We start from the raw sequence: 16,013 nt of genomic DNA on the forward strand, positions 1-16,013 counted from the left end.
GAAACTGTATATGTTGCATTAATTTTGACTAAATCACATTAACTTCTTGCATTTATTTTTTTTTTTGAAAATTGTTGATTGAAAGCCTTTTGGAACCCTTGTTAGCAATTTTGAGGAATATTTACATTACACTTCTTCAGAGTTTGAAAATTTTAACAACATATATTCTGGTTAGTTTAATAAATAATAATTCTTGTGGCATCATTTGTACTCTAGCATACAGTCCTAGATTGTGCTTTTATAGTCCATGAGGGCCCCAATCCGTGATTTTATGATATGAAAAGAATACAATAATAATAGATTTGAGACCTTGACATAACAATGAAATATTTTCATGGAAGCTAAATTATTGAAGGCAAAGTATTTTAAGCGGTTAAGGTATTTTCATTCCAAATAGATATTTGCAAAGGAAAGTAGAACGGCACTGTGTATTTCATCTTGACTTCCATTCTATATTATTTTAATATTTTTATATTTTGATAAATACGTGTGTACATACTACTGATAAACCCTAATCGCAAGCACTTATGAAAATGTAAGGTAATATGATAATTTTGCTTTGCTAGTTGGCAGATAAATTCTTAGATTATATGGATAAAATGAGAAATTGTATTTTGAGGCATAAATTGTATCACTTTAATATTGAACATGAGAAATTAAGCTACAAAATAAATGGAAGTGTTCCAAGATGGTTTTCTGGAAGGGAATGTGCCAGTGTGTGAAAGCATTCATTCTTCCCTTCCTAGTCAGTCCCTGGCAATCAGTGGAGTGTCATGAGGAAAGCAGGTTTGTCGTGTTTTGGCTGTTCAGGTCTTTGTCTAAAGAAATCGATCCTGTTTTTGTTACACAACTGCTAAATTCTGTATCTGCTTTTACTTTGTTTTGGCTAGAAGATTTGTACTTGTCTGGTTGTCTCCCATCCTAAGCTACATAAATATTGTTAGTCTGATTTACTGAACACATCTTCTGCTCTTTTGCCACTGGGATTTGAATAGTTTGTCTATTTCTTCCTTTTCTTCTAAGTGGTTTCAAGTTCCTTGTGCCCTTCAAGATCACTATTTCTTTAACCACAGAAGCGGCCAAAAGTCATTTAGAGTTGTGCTTTCTTATTTTTCTAACCTTATTACTTTACTCATGTAAGTAAAGAAGATAGATGAGTTTGTGGTGTGGGTTTTTCTTTTCATATTATTTATTTATTTTTTATTTTCTCCCCTGGAATCAGAGTATTGGGGCATTCCAGATAGTTTTGAACTTTGGCTCCTGCTCTAATGACTTAGTGATAAGCCCCCTGACAGCTAGGGTCCCACTCTCTTCATATGTGCCTATCCTGCTTCAATGTATTTCTTTCTTGCTCCCAATACTCTATGCAACATGAAATAATGTCAGTGTAGAGGGAGATTATATTGCAGTTTAGCCTGTACCTGGTTGTTGAGGATCTCCTGAAAGGGACGCATTGTCAGTTGGCTAAGCAAGGTGGCTAATGACTGCTGCAGCAACTCAGCTGTTGTATATAGGACAATGCTACAGACATGTGCTTCATGTTAAGAAACAACCACCCGCTTCTGATCCAGAAAAAAAAAAAAAAAGAATCCAAACAAGTAAAAGACTGTGACCCATGTGTGGCTTTGTAAGTAAAGGCTTTAAGAGAGAGTTCAAAGTTGTGAATCTTGAGCGGTAAGAGGCATCCTGCTAATTCAGATTGCCTGAAGCCTGGGGAAGCACAGGATGCTCTCTCTTCTGGCGGCCAGGTGACTGCAGTTTAGAAGTTATGATACTGAGCACTGCATTGCTTACATCCCTGTGTAGCTTGAGGTTTTTATGTCATTCTGGTTTAGTTCAGTTAGGCCCCAGCTAAGCAAAGCCCTTATGCACATGCTTCAGCTATCTCTGACTGCTTTGCAAGCTGATATCTTAAGTAATAGCATCTGTGGAGCAAGGACTACTCTCAGCTTCCTGCAAAATGTGCTTGAGAAGTCACATTACACGGCCTGCTTTAAGGAGTTTGTGTTGGATTAATCAAATTGCTTTCTAGAGTCGCAGAACTGTCTCTGCAATTAATCTTGTCTATGATGCTTGAAAGAAATTTGTGTATTCATTTGGGATTCCTGAGCATTATTTATTGAGTTATTTATAGTCTACATGGAATGAACATCATAGAAAACTGCAATGACAATAACTGGCATGTCAACAACTAAAATATAATAGGAGAAACTGTCAAACTTGTTACAGTGGCATTTAAGAAAATCAGTGTTAGGGTCAGGATTGCAATCGGCTCTTAGGATGTAGTATGCCTACCATAACATGAAAAGATGTAAGAGAGATGCTCAGTTACAGTAAGATGAAGCAACATATAAATCAGAAAATTCTCTTTGCTTGGCAATGTAGTTTTGTGCTGCTGTTTCATGAGCCACTTTACAAAGATCTGAGCCCTGTACAGAAGTACAGACAATGGAAGAGGAGCAGCAATGTCTGCACCTTATAACATGGCTCGCCAATGGTGGCTACTTTCGTGTACCCTTGCCCAGTGCATCACATGCAAGGTAATTTAGAGGTGCATGCATGTGATGCTCTGGAAAATGTTTTTTTCCCTTCCACGGTGTTTAAAAGAAGGGTGGGAGAGTTTCACTGTTCTCAGTAGATCACAGCACTGAAACACCTGGGAATCCAACATCTGATCAAAGCTCTTCTGCAAGCATGTAGAATTGAGTTTTTCTTGGCTGCAAGAGAAGAAAGTTAAGCACATTAAATGGTATTTTTCAAGTCTTTTCCATTCCTTCCTGATGTCATCTCTAAATCTGGTAATTCACCCTTAGCCAGCGAGGCAACATTATTCACAAGAGGAATTTGTTCGGAGGAAGCTCTTTTGTGGTGCTTCCTTCCCGCAGGCTCTTCCCAGTGCTGGGGATGGCACCGTGCGGGTTCCTGGAGCTGCTGCTGGCCAGGAGGCATGGGGCAGGGGCTGGGCCATGCCCTGTAGTGCTGTACTGGTTCCTGGAAGCACCTGGCTGGTGGGTGCCTTCTCATGAGCATGAGCCCAAACAGACCAGTGCATCTGAGCGTCATGGAGAAGGGGGAAAAAAGTCCCATCGCATTCTGTATTGTAGCAGCCTCTGCAAAGCGTAGGTGAGGAATGGATTGCTGTCTGGGTGCTTGGGGAAAAGGAAGTGTTAAGAACAGCGGAAGGCATTTTTCCCAAAAGGAATAAGAGGGAAAATATGTAATTTCTTATGTTTTTAGTGTCATCCTCAGTATTTGTGTAACTAGTGGATTTGCTGCATTTCATTGTGTGGAGCTCTGGTAGTTGTAGCACTTGGGGTTTCACTTACGAGAATTTAACAAACCAGGGTTTGATTCAGGCCTGCTAACATGGTTCCTGTACACTAAATACAGAAACTTATTGCAAGCACATTTCTTTAGATTTAATCATGGAATACTAAATACAAGGAAACTTAGCTACATTTGATTGCTGCATTACTTTTATGTTATTTAAATACCATACAAATATGACTTTGTCAACATCTTTTAAGGCTTAATTACTGGATTTTTTGTACATACCAATTACCGAAGTATAGGTACAGAGGTTTAGGATAGTGAGATGTATGTAACTTACCTATATCTGTCATTTACCTAAGTTTCAATAACAATCACAAAGTTTAAAATTAAGTTTCTCTGAAATAAGAATACGAAATTCACTAGTTGGTGGTTTCCAAACTGGTACTCTTCTATGATTTAGCCAGACCTAAATTTGCTGTCCTGTTTTCCATCATTTTACTTTACAAACATTTTTCTAGTTTTCTAGAAACCCTTTTAGATGTCATATTATCAATTTTTGTCTTCCAAACTGAAATTCACTGAACATCTTCCTGGGTCCCTACACCTGCTTTATTGCCCATATGCCATATGCCGGCTTTGGTCTACTTAACATCTCAGTCTTCTAGCACAGAGCTTAAACAAGAGAAAAGCTGTTACTGTGTGTGTCTGACACAGTAGAGATTTATGATTGTTGTATGAATTCATATAACCCTTAGGAAATCCCGTCAATTATTTTATTTCATATCTCTCATGAAGAAAAGTCCCATCCCACTCTCCTTCATCATTCTCTCCACGAACACCCTCTTCTATTTAACTTTGTAACAGTAATTTATCTGCCTTGCTTCACCACCTTGTCCATCACTTTTCTCTTCCTGATCTGCAAACCGTGTCTCCCACTCCAGTGCCTTAACTCTTGGTACCTTGCCAAGCGTCGGACTGCTGAAGTGGTGACATGAGCTTTTCTGAGTGGCTATGATGTTTATCCAGGAGTTCTAGAATCTGTCCCAAGATGTTGTACTTCAGTTAGGGCTGGCTACCTGACATCTCATGTTATGTTGCAATGCATCATGTAGAAAATTGGAAAGAGGTCTTGGACCTCTTGGGTGGTGAGGGTGTGACTGAGCGACAGTGCTGTGGCAGCAGTAACATCATTATTGCCAAAACAGGCAGAAAGGAGTGGGTGGCTGATATGAGTGGCACTGAGGTTTGAAGTTTGTTTTTCATCTAGATAATATAGTTTTATGGATTGCTGGTTAGCACATTTTGAATGCACAACAGCTCTTGATTTTATGAACTGGTAGGACATAAGGACAGCAGGCGTATATTAATGTTAAATTATAGACTCTGTTTTTCTTTTTCATGCTACACATTTCCAGTTAGCTAGAAAAACACATTTTTATTTCATTTCCTGTATAATTTCCTAGAAAAAATAACACAGCCGCCTTGAGATCCTACAAGTGTCTAGATGGTCTGCTCAGCCAGAATTTTCCAAATGTGTCAAATTCTGAAGTGTTCTAACATTTGCATAAATCTTTACATTTTCTAATGCATGTTCTAATGTAATGATGTGCATAAACTTTCTTGCCTGTCTGGATGGCAGATGAGATTTTCTGTGTGTTTTCATCTGTTTTCATTAGTGTACCCAGCTTTGAACAATTGCTGTTCAATAACTGTTTTAACTAGCTATAAATCAAAAAACAAAACAAAACAAAAAAACTCACCTTTTGTTATAAGAATAGTAATAACAAGAGAAAGGAATTCTACCTGTCCATTCACTTGACCTGCATGTTGTGTCAAAGGGCAAATTAAAATAATTTTGACCAGAATTCCAAGGCACGTTGCCCTTGGCATGCATAATTTCATCTCCTCTTGATGTGAATTTACAGTAATCTGAGATTAGGGCAGTAGTGGACATCTGGACGTTTAGGGAGAAATTGCTGACCCATAGTCTTACGGAGTGCCACTTCTAAGTGAGGTAGCAAAGATTTCAGACCAAGGATGTAATGATAGCTGCTTTCAGCACTCCATTGGATATTCCCCAGAAAAATTTATTTCATGAGAATTGTGCAGTTTTTTTGTCAGAGGTGATGATTTTGCCACTCTGATATCACCATATCAAAGATATGTAAGAGTTTAGATTTTTTATTTTTTTTTTTCATTCACTAATTTCTCTGTGTGGCAATCCCTCACGGTTCTCTTCCACTTGAAAATAAAAAGGCTATTTTATTTATTTATTTATTTTTGCATATGAGGGCATTCTTAACAGTAGTTTATTTTAGTGGAGGGAAAAAATGACAATTGTCATACAAAAATACTTTGGAGACAATTTTTGAGATTGTCATGACTGGAGGACCTTGTTCTTCTAAGGATGCTTTCTAGATGCTTTTAGAAAGAGGAATGGCACTTCAAGGGGCATTGGTAGTTTGGCAGAAGTTTTATTTGTGTCCCTGCTGGCTACTCTTACAGTGGGTAGCATGATGGCATGTGGAGGCAAGTACTGAGCCATGGATCCAATGTGGTATTGATGGACTGTTGTAGGGGGGAATTTCTCATCCTGAATGGTCTTGTGCCATATGTAGTTGCCTACACTCAAAGATGATACTGTTGTCCAGAATCCCAACCCTGGTGTCATACATGGGTATATTAGCCACTTACACTTTGAAGTGTTTGAAAAACAGTAGGGAATAAAGAGAGTGACTTACTTTTGCTGAATTCTGGTCAGAGTTGTGCACAATTGTGGTCCTGGGCAGTGCTGTGAAGTAGTTTGGTGTACACGTGGCCTGCTAGGTATGCAGTGCTCTCCTGTCTGAGCTGCTGGAGAAATGTTTGTGCTTACTTAGAACACACCACGATGATTCAAGTATTGATAATTTCAAGACTAGTCTCTAAGGGACAACCCTGAAAAGGAATACAAAACTTGAACTGGCACAGAAGTCAATCAAGAGTAAATTCAGGTTTTCAGGACACTCTGTCTGCTTTCTTCCTAACACAGTGTTGGTTGTGCTGTTTGAAGTAGGACAAAGAATAATTTGTAATGAATGTTCAACTGATTTCACTATACTTTGTGGCTTTCGTACAAAACTGTGAAAATATCTTATATACCTTCATATTTTGAAAATACCTGTGAAAGTCCTTCAGGAAACATTCTCTCATTTGGCAAAGCCTCTGTAATTGTGTATAGCAGGAGTATTTTTCATAAGTTTTACAGTTTTGTTAAACCCACTTTAAGCGACTCCCCCCTTCTTCCCCCCCATAACAACACTGCTAGCCCTGTCATTGGGACTATTGGAGGCCACTGCACTGTTCACCACCATATCATACAATGTTCATGGCAAATCTAAATGAGGAAGTGCTTCAAATACCAGTGATTTCTCTGTGTGAAGACTTCCAGTATTGTAACAACCCTACAATGGTAGGGACCATTAGAAAGCTGTTCTTTATTCATTGCGGTCACAGAAATGATTTTATTTCCTGATGGGATGCATTGTACTGCAAAATAGAACGGAGTCCATTGCACTTGCAAATTCAATTTGATAGTTCAAGGTATTTATAATTAAATTTTCTTATTGTGAATTTACGATGGCAACAAATTACTATGGCTTGTTATTTGTGGAAAGAAGCTATGCAAACATGACTAATTCTAATGAAAGTCAGTTTCAGACTCAAACACTGACTTCCAATTTATACGTTTTCCAGCATTCACTTGCATTATCTATTAGTTTGATTCTTTTATAATGTAGATATTGTCATGGGGATTATACAAACTGCTTTGTTATGCTAGTTGTAATCCATTAGAATGAACTTTGTATAGCTACCAGAAACTCTGGATTTCCATTAGAGTTTATGTTAGGTTGAAGGCGTAGCAGGCTTGGGATTTCCTTTGGTCAAGCTTTAGGAGATCATTGATAGTAGTAAAAAAAAAAAAAAAAAAAAAAAAAGTTGTGAGCTTCAGTGAACATCGATTTCCTAATTCAGCTATGTTTTATCTTTAAGCATATGACTTCCTCTAGCTTCCAGCATTGCTTGATCTGCACCTGAGAATGTGAACCTATTTTTCTTTAAAATAATGGAAAAACTAGTAAATAGAAGAATGGGGCATTTTATATTTGGAATCTGCATTTACTTATGCTTAGCATAATAGGAGAACATATATATAGGAGCAAATTAGTATTTATTAATAGGTTAGAATTCTTACTGAGCTATTTTTTCTTTAATTACTTTGTAATTGGTGCAAACAGCTGACATTGCATGAGAACTGAGTACTAACTGAGGACAGGCTGGGAAACCAGAGTAGGATTTTCAGTTTCTCATTTGAACTTGCACCACATTAGTTACAAGACCAAGTTCAGGAATAGTTTTCCCCTGGAGAATGAAGGTATGTAATAGACAGGAGAACAGTCTTAGCTTTTAAAGGTGCAGCGATGAAAGATATGGAGCATTTCAAGGAAAAAAAAATGGGTGGGGGAAATGTAACATTTTTGTTTCCAAATTATTGAAAACAATATTTTTTTTCTTCTGTAAATGTTCTGTCAGTAATTGGAATTTTTATACATTGTGCTAATCCTACCTTTATATAGAAGTCATAAATCTTATAAATTATTGTGTCGGGCTGTTACCAGAACTCTTCAGTCTGTTTCTTTTTATGGAGTGATCTGACACATTTTGCAAACAGCAGACCTAGGTGCTCTGCATGAGTCCCAAACTGGATTTTTAGTGATCAGCTCAGAGGAATGGACTCTGGCACTATTTCCAGTCAGGCGAGAAAATGTGGTTTAACTTAAAGGAATAATACTGGAAAATAGATATGAATTGCTGACCTTTTAACACTGTATTTTAAAGTTTAACATAATGGCACTGTGGCCTGCGAATGCGTTTAATTGGTACTTCCATTAGTTCCCTAATAATCTTGACATTACGTTACATTTTCTGGAACACAGAAGTCTTTTTTTCATCACCCTATTTTTCAAGCACGCAAATACATTTAACAGATAATTAGCAGAATTAATTTGGTCGCTTACATCCATCTTGAAATTTGAGGGGTACAATTCTGAACCTTTGCCTGACCTTTAAAAATATTTATGCAACTATTTACAAACACAAATCAAAACTTCTCTATTTATTCTGTAAAGAAAATTTGATAGTGTAATTGCCAACAACTAAAACCTGTAATACAGGGAAAACAACTTTGCAGTTAGTACCAAAAAGGCAATTTGTGATACTGTAAGGCAATAAAGGAAAGGTCTGGTCAGGGTCTGTCCTGAAAGTGGCAGTATTTATGAGCAGTTCTGAATAATTAATATACATTACAAAATAGGTTTTTATAGAGCTGTTTCCATTATAATAAATAGCTTGGGTATTTTTAATATAGACTTTGGCATATTACATATTTCTGATAACTTTTGCTGACATCCAGCAAGTTCTGAAGTCCTGGAATTCTCTTGAGGTTTTACAGTGCCGAGACCAGAAAAAAATCGCTAAATGCTTCCAGTGCTGAAGCCCTAAAGCAACATTTTGCAACCAGATGATACATATAAACTTGCTTCCCATAAGAGAGCAGTCTAGTGCTGAAGGGGGAAAAAAAATGTTTTTAATATCAGATGTTTTTATCCCAAGCATCTGTTTTGAAATGTTCTTAATTCAGAAAATGTCATGTTAAAGAAAGTGCAAAGTACTTCAAAATCATTAGGAATGAATAAGCCACTTTGGAGGAACAATAAACCACTCATTTCTTGAACAGGAGGAATGCTCTTGCAAGAGCCCTGGGAGCGATAAGAGCCGGAAGAGCCATGACTGCTGGTACCTGTGGTACCTGCAGAGCCTGTGGTGGCATTCCTAACTGCAGGCCCAGATCTCACAGTAAATGTGCCACATGCGCAGCTGAACACCCCAAGCCCATTTTGTAAATGTCTGCTGGTTTATTTTCTGTCTAGACAGCCAGTGTGTGCCACCTCTTTCCTTTGCTCAGAAAAAAAGTTTTCCTATGGCACCAACAAATTGAATTGTGCTGAGAGTTGCTTCTGTATTTGTCAGTGTCTTGTGCAATTTTAGAAAGACTGTCTTCATCAGAATAAAATCAGCAATTAAGAACATGACATAGATGATATCTATCCATAACTACCTGCTTAATGCAACTAATTAATGCCATGAACTATAATGTTAGGTTCTGTGACTTAAGGTTGTACAGCTAACACCTACATTTGCAATTTTGCTGAGAATTTGTCAGCTTGGCCTCATCAATAGTTGATTCTAAAAAGCTTTTTTGACCCTCCAGTTAGATGTTAGTGTTGCTATTAAAATATCCACTAGTTGATCTAATCTTTTACAGTGCAGGACACTGAGCAAAATTTGGTGTGACTGATGGTAGTAAAATGCTTTGTCCTTCAAATAGTAAATGAAAAGTTTATGCTTTTAACACCAAACAGGCAAATTTTGGCCAAATCTTGAAATCAAACCTGTACAAGCCCAATGCAAACCTTAAAAAAAATATATAAAAGAAAATAAAATTAAAATTATTTTACTTCTACTGCAATATTCTTCCTGTTGTATACTGTATACTGTACTACTGTATACTATACTACTTCAGCTTCTGTCAGTTCAATTGACAGTTATTCTGCCAGCCTCAATGAAAGCAGCTACAGTGACTGGCTTTGTGCAGGTTTGTACCAGAAGAGAATTTAGTTCTATTTGACCAGTTTTTTTTTCTGAAACTGCTTTTTTTTTTTTTTTTTCCTATTATCATTGGCAGTGGACTTCTGAGAAAAGCGGTATGCATCAGTAATGCCTTGGAAACATTGAGTGTCGCCCCAAACCTTCACGTTTTCCCCCTTTAAGGGGCATATATCAAATCAGTTTGATACATCCTTGTGTCTCTTGGACCTTGGATTTCTATGAGCTGCAGGGTTAGCAGTTCACAGATACTGTTTTCCTAGGAAGTGATGTTGATGTGGCTGTGCTATACCTGCTTCTGTAGTAACTCTCTGCTGACATATTTTTAACCTGTTAAAAAGATAAGGGTGGAGGTCCAAGGTGGGAAGTTCCTACCAGTACTGCTGACATCAGTGCCTGGGTAGCGTGAGTAAACCCCATCTGAGAGTTCCCTTTATGTCTAGGCACAAAGGTTATGGCATAACTTGATAGTATTGTTTTCTCTTTGCACTTCTTCTGGCCCTTGATACAAATCCTTGCCTGACTGTTCAGGTGCCTTGGAAGCAACCAGACATGTCCTGGCCCAGCACCCAGGTGGAGCATGGGGGAGATCCTGGGGGCATCTTAGGGGCACACTATTGTGAGAAAGGGGAAAAGAGGAGTTACAGCAATACATAAGCACAGAGCATACATGTCCACGGGAAACCAAGATTTTCTGGTCCACTCTGTGCAGGAGTTTCTTCAGCCATCTTAGTATTTTCCTGCCCAATACAGAAGTTTCATTGAGGTCTCTAGCTTGCCAGTATATCCTCGTTTCTCTTATTCATTAGTCCTGCCCTGCCACTGCACTGAGGTCTTGGTCTTGCATAGAAGCTGACCGCGGTGTGTGTTTGCTAGATCTGATGTGGTAGCACAGTGGTTCCCAAACTGTGGTCTCCAGAAGGCTGCTTGTATGTTGCTGGCTCTCTCTGTTTGTTTGCAGCTGCTAAATTGCGTTAAAGACCGCTAAAAATAGACTAAACACTTCCCAATTTACTTTCCAAGTCAGCAATTGCTCCAATTGCCACTTGTCATGGGGAATAGAAGTGTGTGTGTGTAAGCTTGTGAGCGTGTGTGGCTGAGGCACTCGCTGTGGTGAAACAAGGCCTCCAAGAGAAGATCCTTTTTCCATATCTCCTGATGGGTTAAGAGCTTTAGGGAATCCCAGCCAGGAGTGGGGAGGAGTTTTCCCTTATGTTCCCATTCGTTCTTCACAAGAGAGAGAGAGGAGATAATGACTGACAGGTCAGGCACTCGCAAAGACGCTTGCCTGAAACGAGATAATCCAGGCTTTGAAAAAAGTTCAGTTCCCTTGCAGCAGCCCAGAAGTACTATGAATTTTTGTTGGCAATGTTTGTTAACAGGACTGATAATTGTTTTAGCTTAAGTCCCATCAGGGAAAGGGAAGGTAACTCAGCTCTTTGATTAGTAGCTCCAGGCTGTCTGTGGACGCAATGGAAGGAATTTTGAGGGTTTTCTCTGAAACCATAAGTGCAGGATATTTTGGAATTGAAAGCTCAAAATATCAATTTAACATGATTGTTTGATCTCATTTTCCCTCCAAAATATCCATTCAATCCCTGCTGGATCATGCAGTGAATAAATAAAGATGATAATACAACAGGAAAAAAAAAGTATATTTTATCTCATGGTCTGTCAAGTACCCAGCGTACCAGTCATTCTAGGTTTGTACTCTTTTTATTGAATTAGTTTTGTGCTCTTTACCTGAAAATATTGTTGGGGGAAGAAAAAACCCACAAACCATCACTGTTTTTATGGATTTTTCAGTGCTGCTCTGGTTTCTAAACAAGCCCCCAGCCTAGTGCTGGTGAGGGTGGGAAAGAGGCTGGGGGAGAGGGCAGGATCAGTGTCTTTCACTAGAACTAGGTTGGAATCTTTTCCTTTCTCCCAATGAACTTTCAAGGTTTGCCCTTTTAAAAAAAAAAAAAAAAAAAAAAAAAAAAACAAAACAAAACACCACCAACAAAAAAAACAAACAACCAAGCATAAACTATGAATGCCTATCCATGACCATTTTGTGAGCAAAAAGAACAACCAACCTCCTCCCCAGCTGTATCCCCACATTAAAACTCACTACAAAACTTTCATAATTTTAGAATAACAAATACTGAGACTGCCTGTGAAAATGCTCAGTAACTTAAACGTTCTCTTTTTTCCTTTTTCTTTTTTATTTATTTTTAACTGCAGAGAAATTTCAGTGGAAATAATTTCATTTAGCATCTGTGTTTCTCCCTGCAGTAAGGTCCAGAAGAAATTTGAGTGGAGGAGGAACTTCGCATAAGTTCTCCTAGGGGCTTTCCTGGGAAGATGCAATAGGTTATCAAGCTAATTAGCACAGCCTGTGCATTAAAAAAGAAAGTGAGCGTGAAGAAAGAGCACATCTCTCCTTGGTGTACAGTTTGTGCAGACAGCAAGTGGCCTGCAATGATGAAATTGTAGCTGTATGAGACAGAAGAGAGAAGGAGGCAAAGGGGGGGTGAGCTAGCGTAGTGTTGGAGCCAGACAGTCATGGGAATTGAGATGAAGTTGTCAGGAGCAGAGAGAGGTGAGTGAAACCTTAAAGCTGGGGAGGCTGTTCTAACCCAAGAGGAATGGTGCTGTGGAGCCAATTAATAGATCTAAGCGGAGTAGTTAGAGGGGAAGGTGAAGTTGATCTCAGGCTAGATTAATCCCTAATGTAATCTTGTTGGCATCGTTGTATTGGCTTTCCTCTTTTTTCAAGCATCAGTGGAATTCCTTCAAAGATATATTTGGCCCTTCCAGTTCTTGTTTTACCAGATTCCACTGAATCATCAAGTTTTACCAGATGCTACTCTGAGCCTCTGCCCTGGATTACATCATTGGTGTCAGGGCAGCAGATCAGGTTACGGCAAGAGTGGGTTTCCTTATAAAGAAATTGTCACTCTTGTGAAATGTTTTGCTTAATGAGGTTATGGCTGTAGCTGTTAAATTTGCAAGCATTTTCAGTGCCAAATAACTGAATAGATCAACAGCAAAACTCCATTTATGTGCGTGTGGGAGGCTGGCAAACTGTTTCCCTCATCTAATAGTTTAAACACTTCACAGCATCAAATTCTCTTTCCAGCCTTGTCACCAAAATCCTTTGTGATGTTGGATGTTTCATGATATGTGTGTGTCCATTTCCTAGTCCATAATGAGGGAATGACCCTATTCCCTATACTTAAAATGATGTGAAATTTAACTCTGAAATTATAAATTACTTTGAATCTCTTCAATACCAAGTACTATTAAGAGGTATGTGATTTTACTGGATGCTGCTGCTACATAGTCAGCCCTTAGTGAGCCCACACGTTTAATCTGATTCTAGTAATATCTTTTAAATATAATGAAACTGTATCAGTGTAGAGGAAGAAAAGTACTGGTAGATGTATGAATCAGTGGGCTCTACCTGCCTATCAAGTTAGGAATGTGTATTTATTTCTGTAGGAAACCACAAATCCTGTGTCAACAGAGCTGACAGGTCATCCTTGACATTTTAATCCGCAGAATGGCCTTGTTCACTTTAAATTTGCCTTATTACAGCTTGTAAGTTCAGTCAGACCTGAACATTCTTACCACATGGAAAAACATTTCACTGGAGAAATGGAAAGCATTATTTTGTAAATGCATTTATTAACTCAATAGCACAAACCAGTACAATTGAGCACATTGGGTTTCAGTTTGATTATACCACATCCCATGAACGCATTGTTGGTGGTTTAATTGTAGATAAGAAAGAAGTACAACAGTTTCTGCGAGCAAGAGTGCATCATAAAGGTACTTTTATTTTTTTTTTACTTACATACTACTGTATCTTGAATAATTGATTTTTTTTTCCAGCTAGATTTTTTAAATATGATCTTCTGTTCACGAGATGTTAGAATGTTGCTTTATGTGGCCAGTGGTCATAGGGCTCGTAGTCATATACTTGTTCAAAATATTCTTGTTCAAAGTTTCACCTTTGATCATGCTGGTGCCAATAGGTCTGATTAACCTAATAAATACGCTTTGTTAGCACTATTGCTTTTTTTTTTTTCCTTTCTTCCCCTCATGCGCAACATATTTAGAAGTGGGATATTTACTTCCAGGCAGTAGAAGTCTTGTATCAAGATACAGACTCTGTGTGAGGAGGGTGGGGCAGCTGAGAGCAGGTCCACCTGCTTCTGCTACAGCCTGATTAATACTTTCTGTAACTGAAAAGGACAACCCTAACTGACCAAAATCTGCATGGTTCTAATAATAAATGGAGTCAACAAACAAAAAGCACATGTACAGGAACTAGGCACCTGCTGAAGAGATCACTTCTCATTGAGAGTAGCATTCGATGCCTGCTTAGCTTTGTTGAGTCATTTGCAAATGGGTTTCATAGAAATGTTGTTACACAGTTCAGAAATTTCATGAGGATGCTAATTAAAGGAGGCCAATTGAAGGCCTCCAGATGAGGCAGAATCATTATATCTTTCCTAGTAATGCCTGAGGAAAGGTAGCAGCAATCATGAGACATTTATTTCAGTAAATACTCTTCTGTTAGTACTGGTCCAGCTGCTTGGTGGCTTGCTGTAGCGTCCCCCTTAGCTTTCCCAGCTATATTTATTCAGTTGCGCCATATGTCTTGTTTGAAGGAAATCCTCTAGTTAAAAGACCAAGCACAATGAGTGATGGAGAATGGAATCCCTGTCTGAAGGTAATTCTAGGAGGAAAAAATTGTCTGAAAGTTCTGTTTGAACTCAGCTTAAGCTCTGAGCCTTTTTATCGACTGTTTCTTGAGCATTGTTTGCTCTGAGAATGTCGTGAGATTTTTCAGTACCTTGGAGACCAAAGGAGTTAGTTTTTAGACCTTGCATGTAGTCTGTGTTTCACATCATTTCTATTTAGAGATCTTTAATGAGGGATAAATAATTTCCAAATGTATCTATCATGCATTAATGCTTCTATGGCATCAAAAGAAAATATTTGGGTTAGGATTATTTCAGAGTATTGACATAACAAAGACTTGAAGCCAGATGACAGGCACTACAATAAGTTTTGCTCTGTTTCTTTTCAGTGCAAACAAATGCACATATGCACACGCAGGCACAACACACACCCCAGTTCACTAAAAATTATCTAGGGTGGGCTTTGTCCACACTATGTCAGTACATACTGACACTACACCATTCTACGCATGACATATCGCATCCTGAGTGGTGTTAATCCAAATGAAGGATGAGCAGAAAAAGGGAAAGTCAATTATTTATAAGGCAAAACAATCTGAGAAAAAGCTCTTGAGAACAGCATAAACATTGGAGCAGTTTCCATTTCTGTAAATTACTTAAATAAGACAGTTATAATGTGAAACTATGTAAAATCAGTCTAATCCATGGGCAGTGAGGAGTGTGTTGGTGTTTGGGAAATGGTGTTCCGATTGTAAGGCAAGTTTGAAAAAACATATATTTTTTTCTTATCACCACCATCTCTGTCGTGCATTGAGACTTGGTTGAAGTTGGGGCTTTATGTGCAATAACAAACAGGGCAAACTTGAGCCAAAAAGTCAAGGGTCCTGGTGTCTCATGTTGACAGATGTTTCTTCTGTCTTTGCTTTTGCTTTGCAGGCCAGCTGGAGCTCCATGCAGAGGGGCTGCTTTGCCCGGGCAGGTTGGCCCATGGTCTCTTTAGGAAGTACTCGAGGATTTCAGCATCGTCTCCCATGACTGAGCCTGTGCAGGAGCAGGCTTTTTCTGTCCATGCTCTGCCTTCTGTTGCATGGAGGAAAACTGTTGGTTCCTTTATCTTGCATATTAAAGGTGGATTTTGTACCTCTTTCTCTCAGTGAAACATCCCTGTGGCTAATTGCAGTGACACTGATATTCGAAGGTTTCTAGAGCAGGTACGTAACCTGCTAATTAACAGAATCTTCCAGGAGGCAGCTTTGAATGCTTAACCCAGGAGTTTCTTTCTTGGGTTGTCCAAGCCAGCATGTTCTCTTAATGCTGACACCTTAAAATTCAGTGATATCA

Source organism: Anser brachyrhynchus (assembly GCF_964034855.1).
Source record: "Anser brachyrhynchus genome assembly, chromosome: 4".
NCBI classification, from domain to species: Eukaryota; Metazoa; Chordata; class Aves; order Anseriformes; family Anatidae; genus Anser; species Anser brachyrhynchus.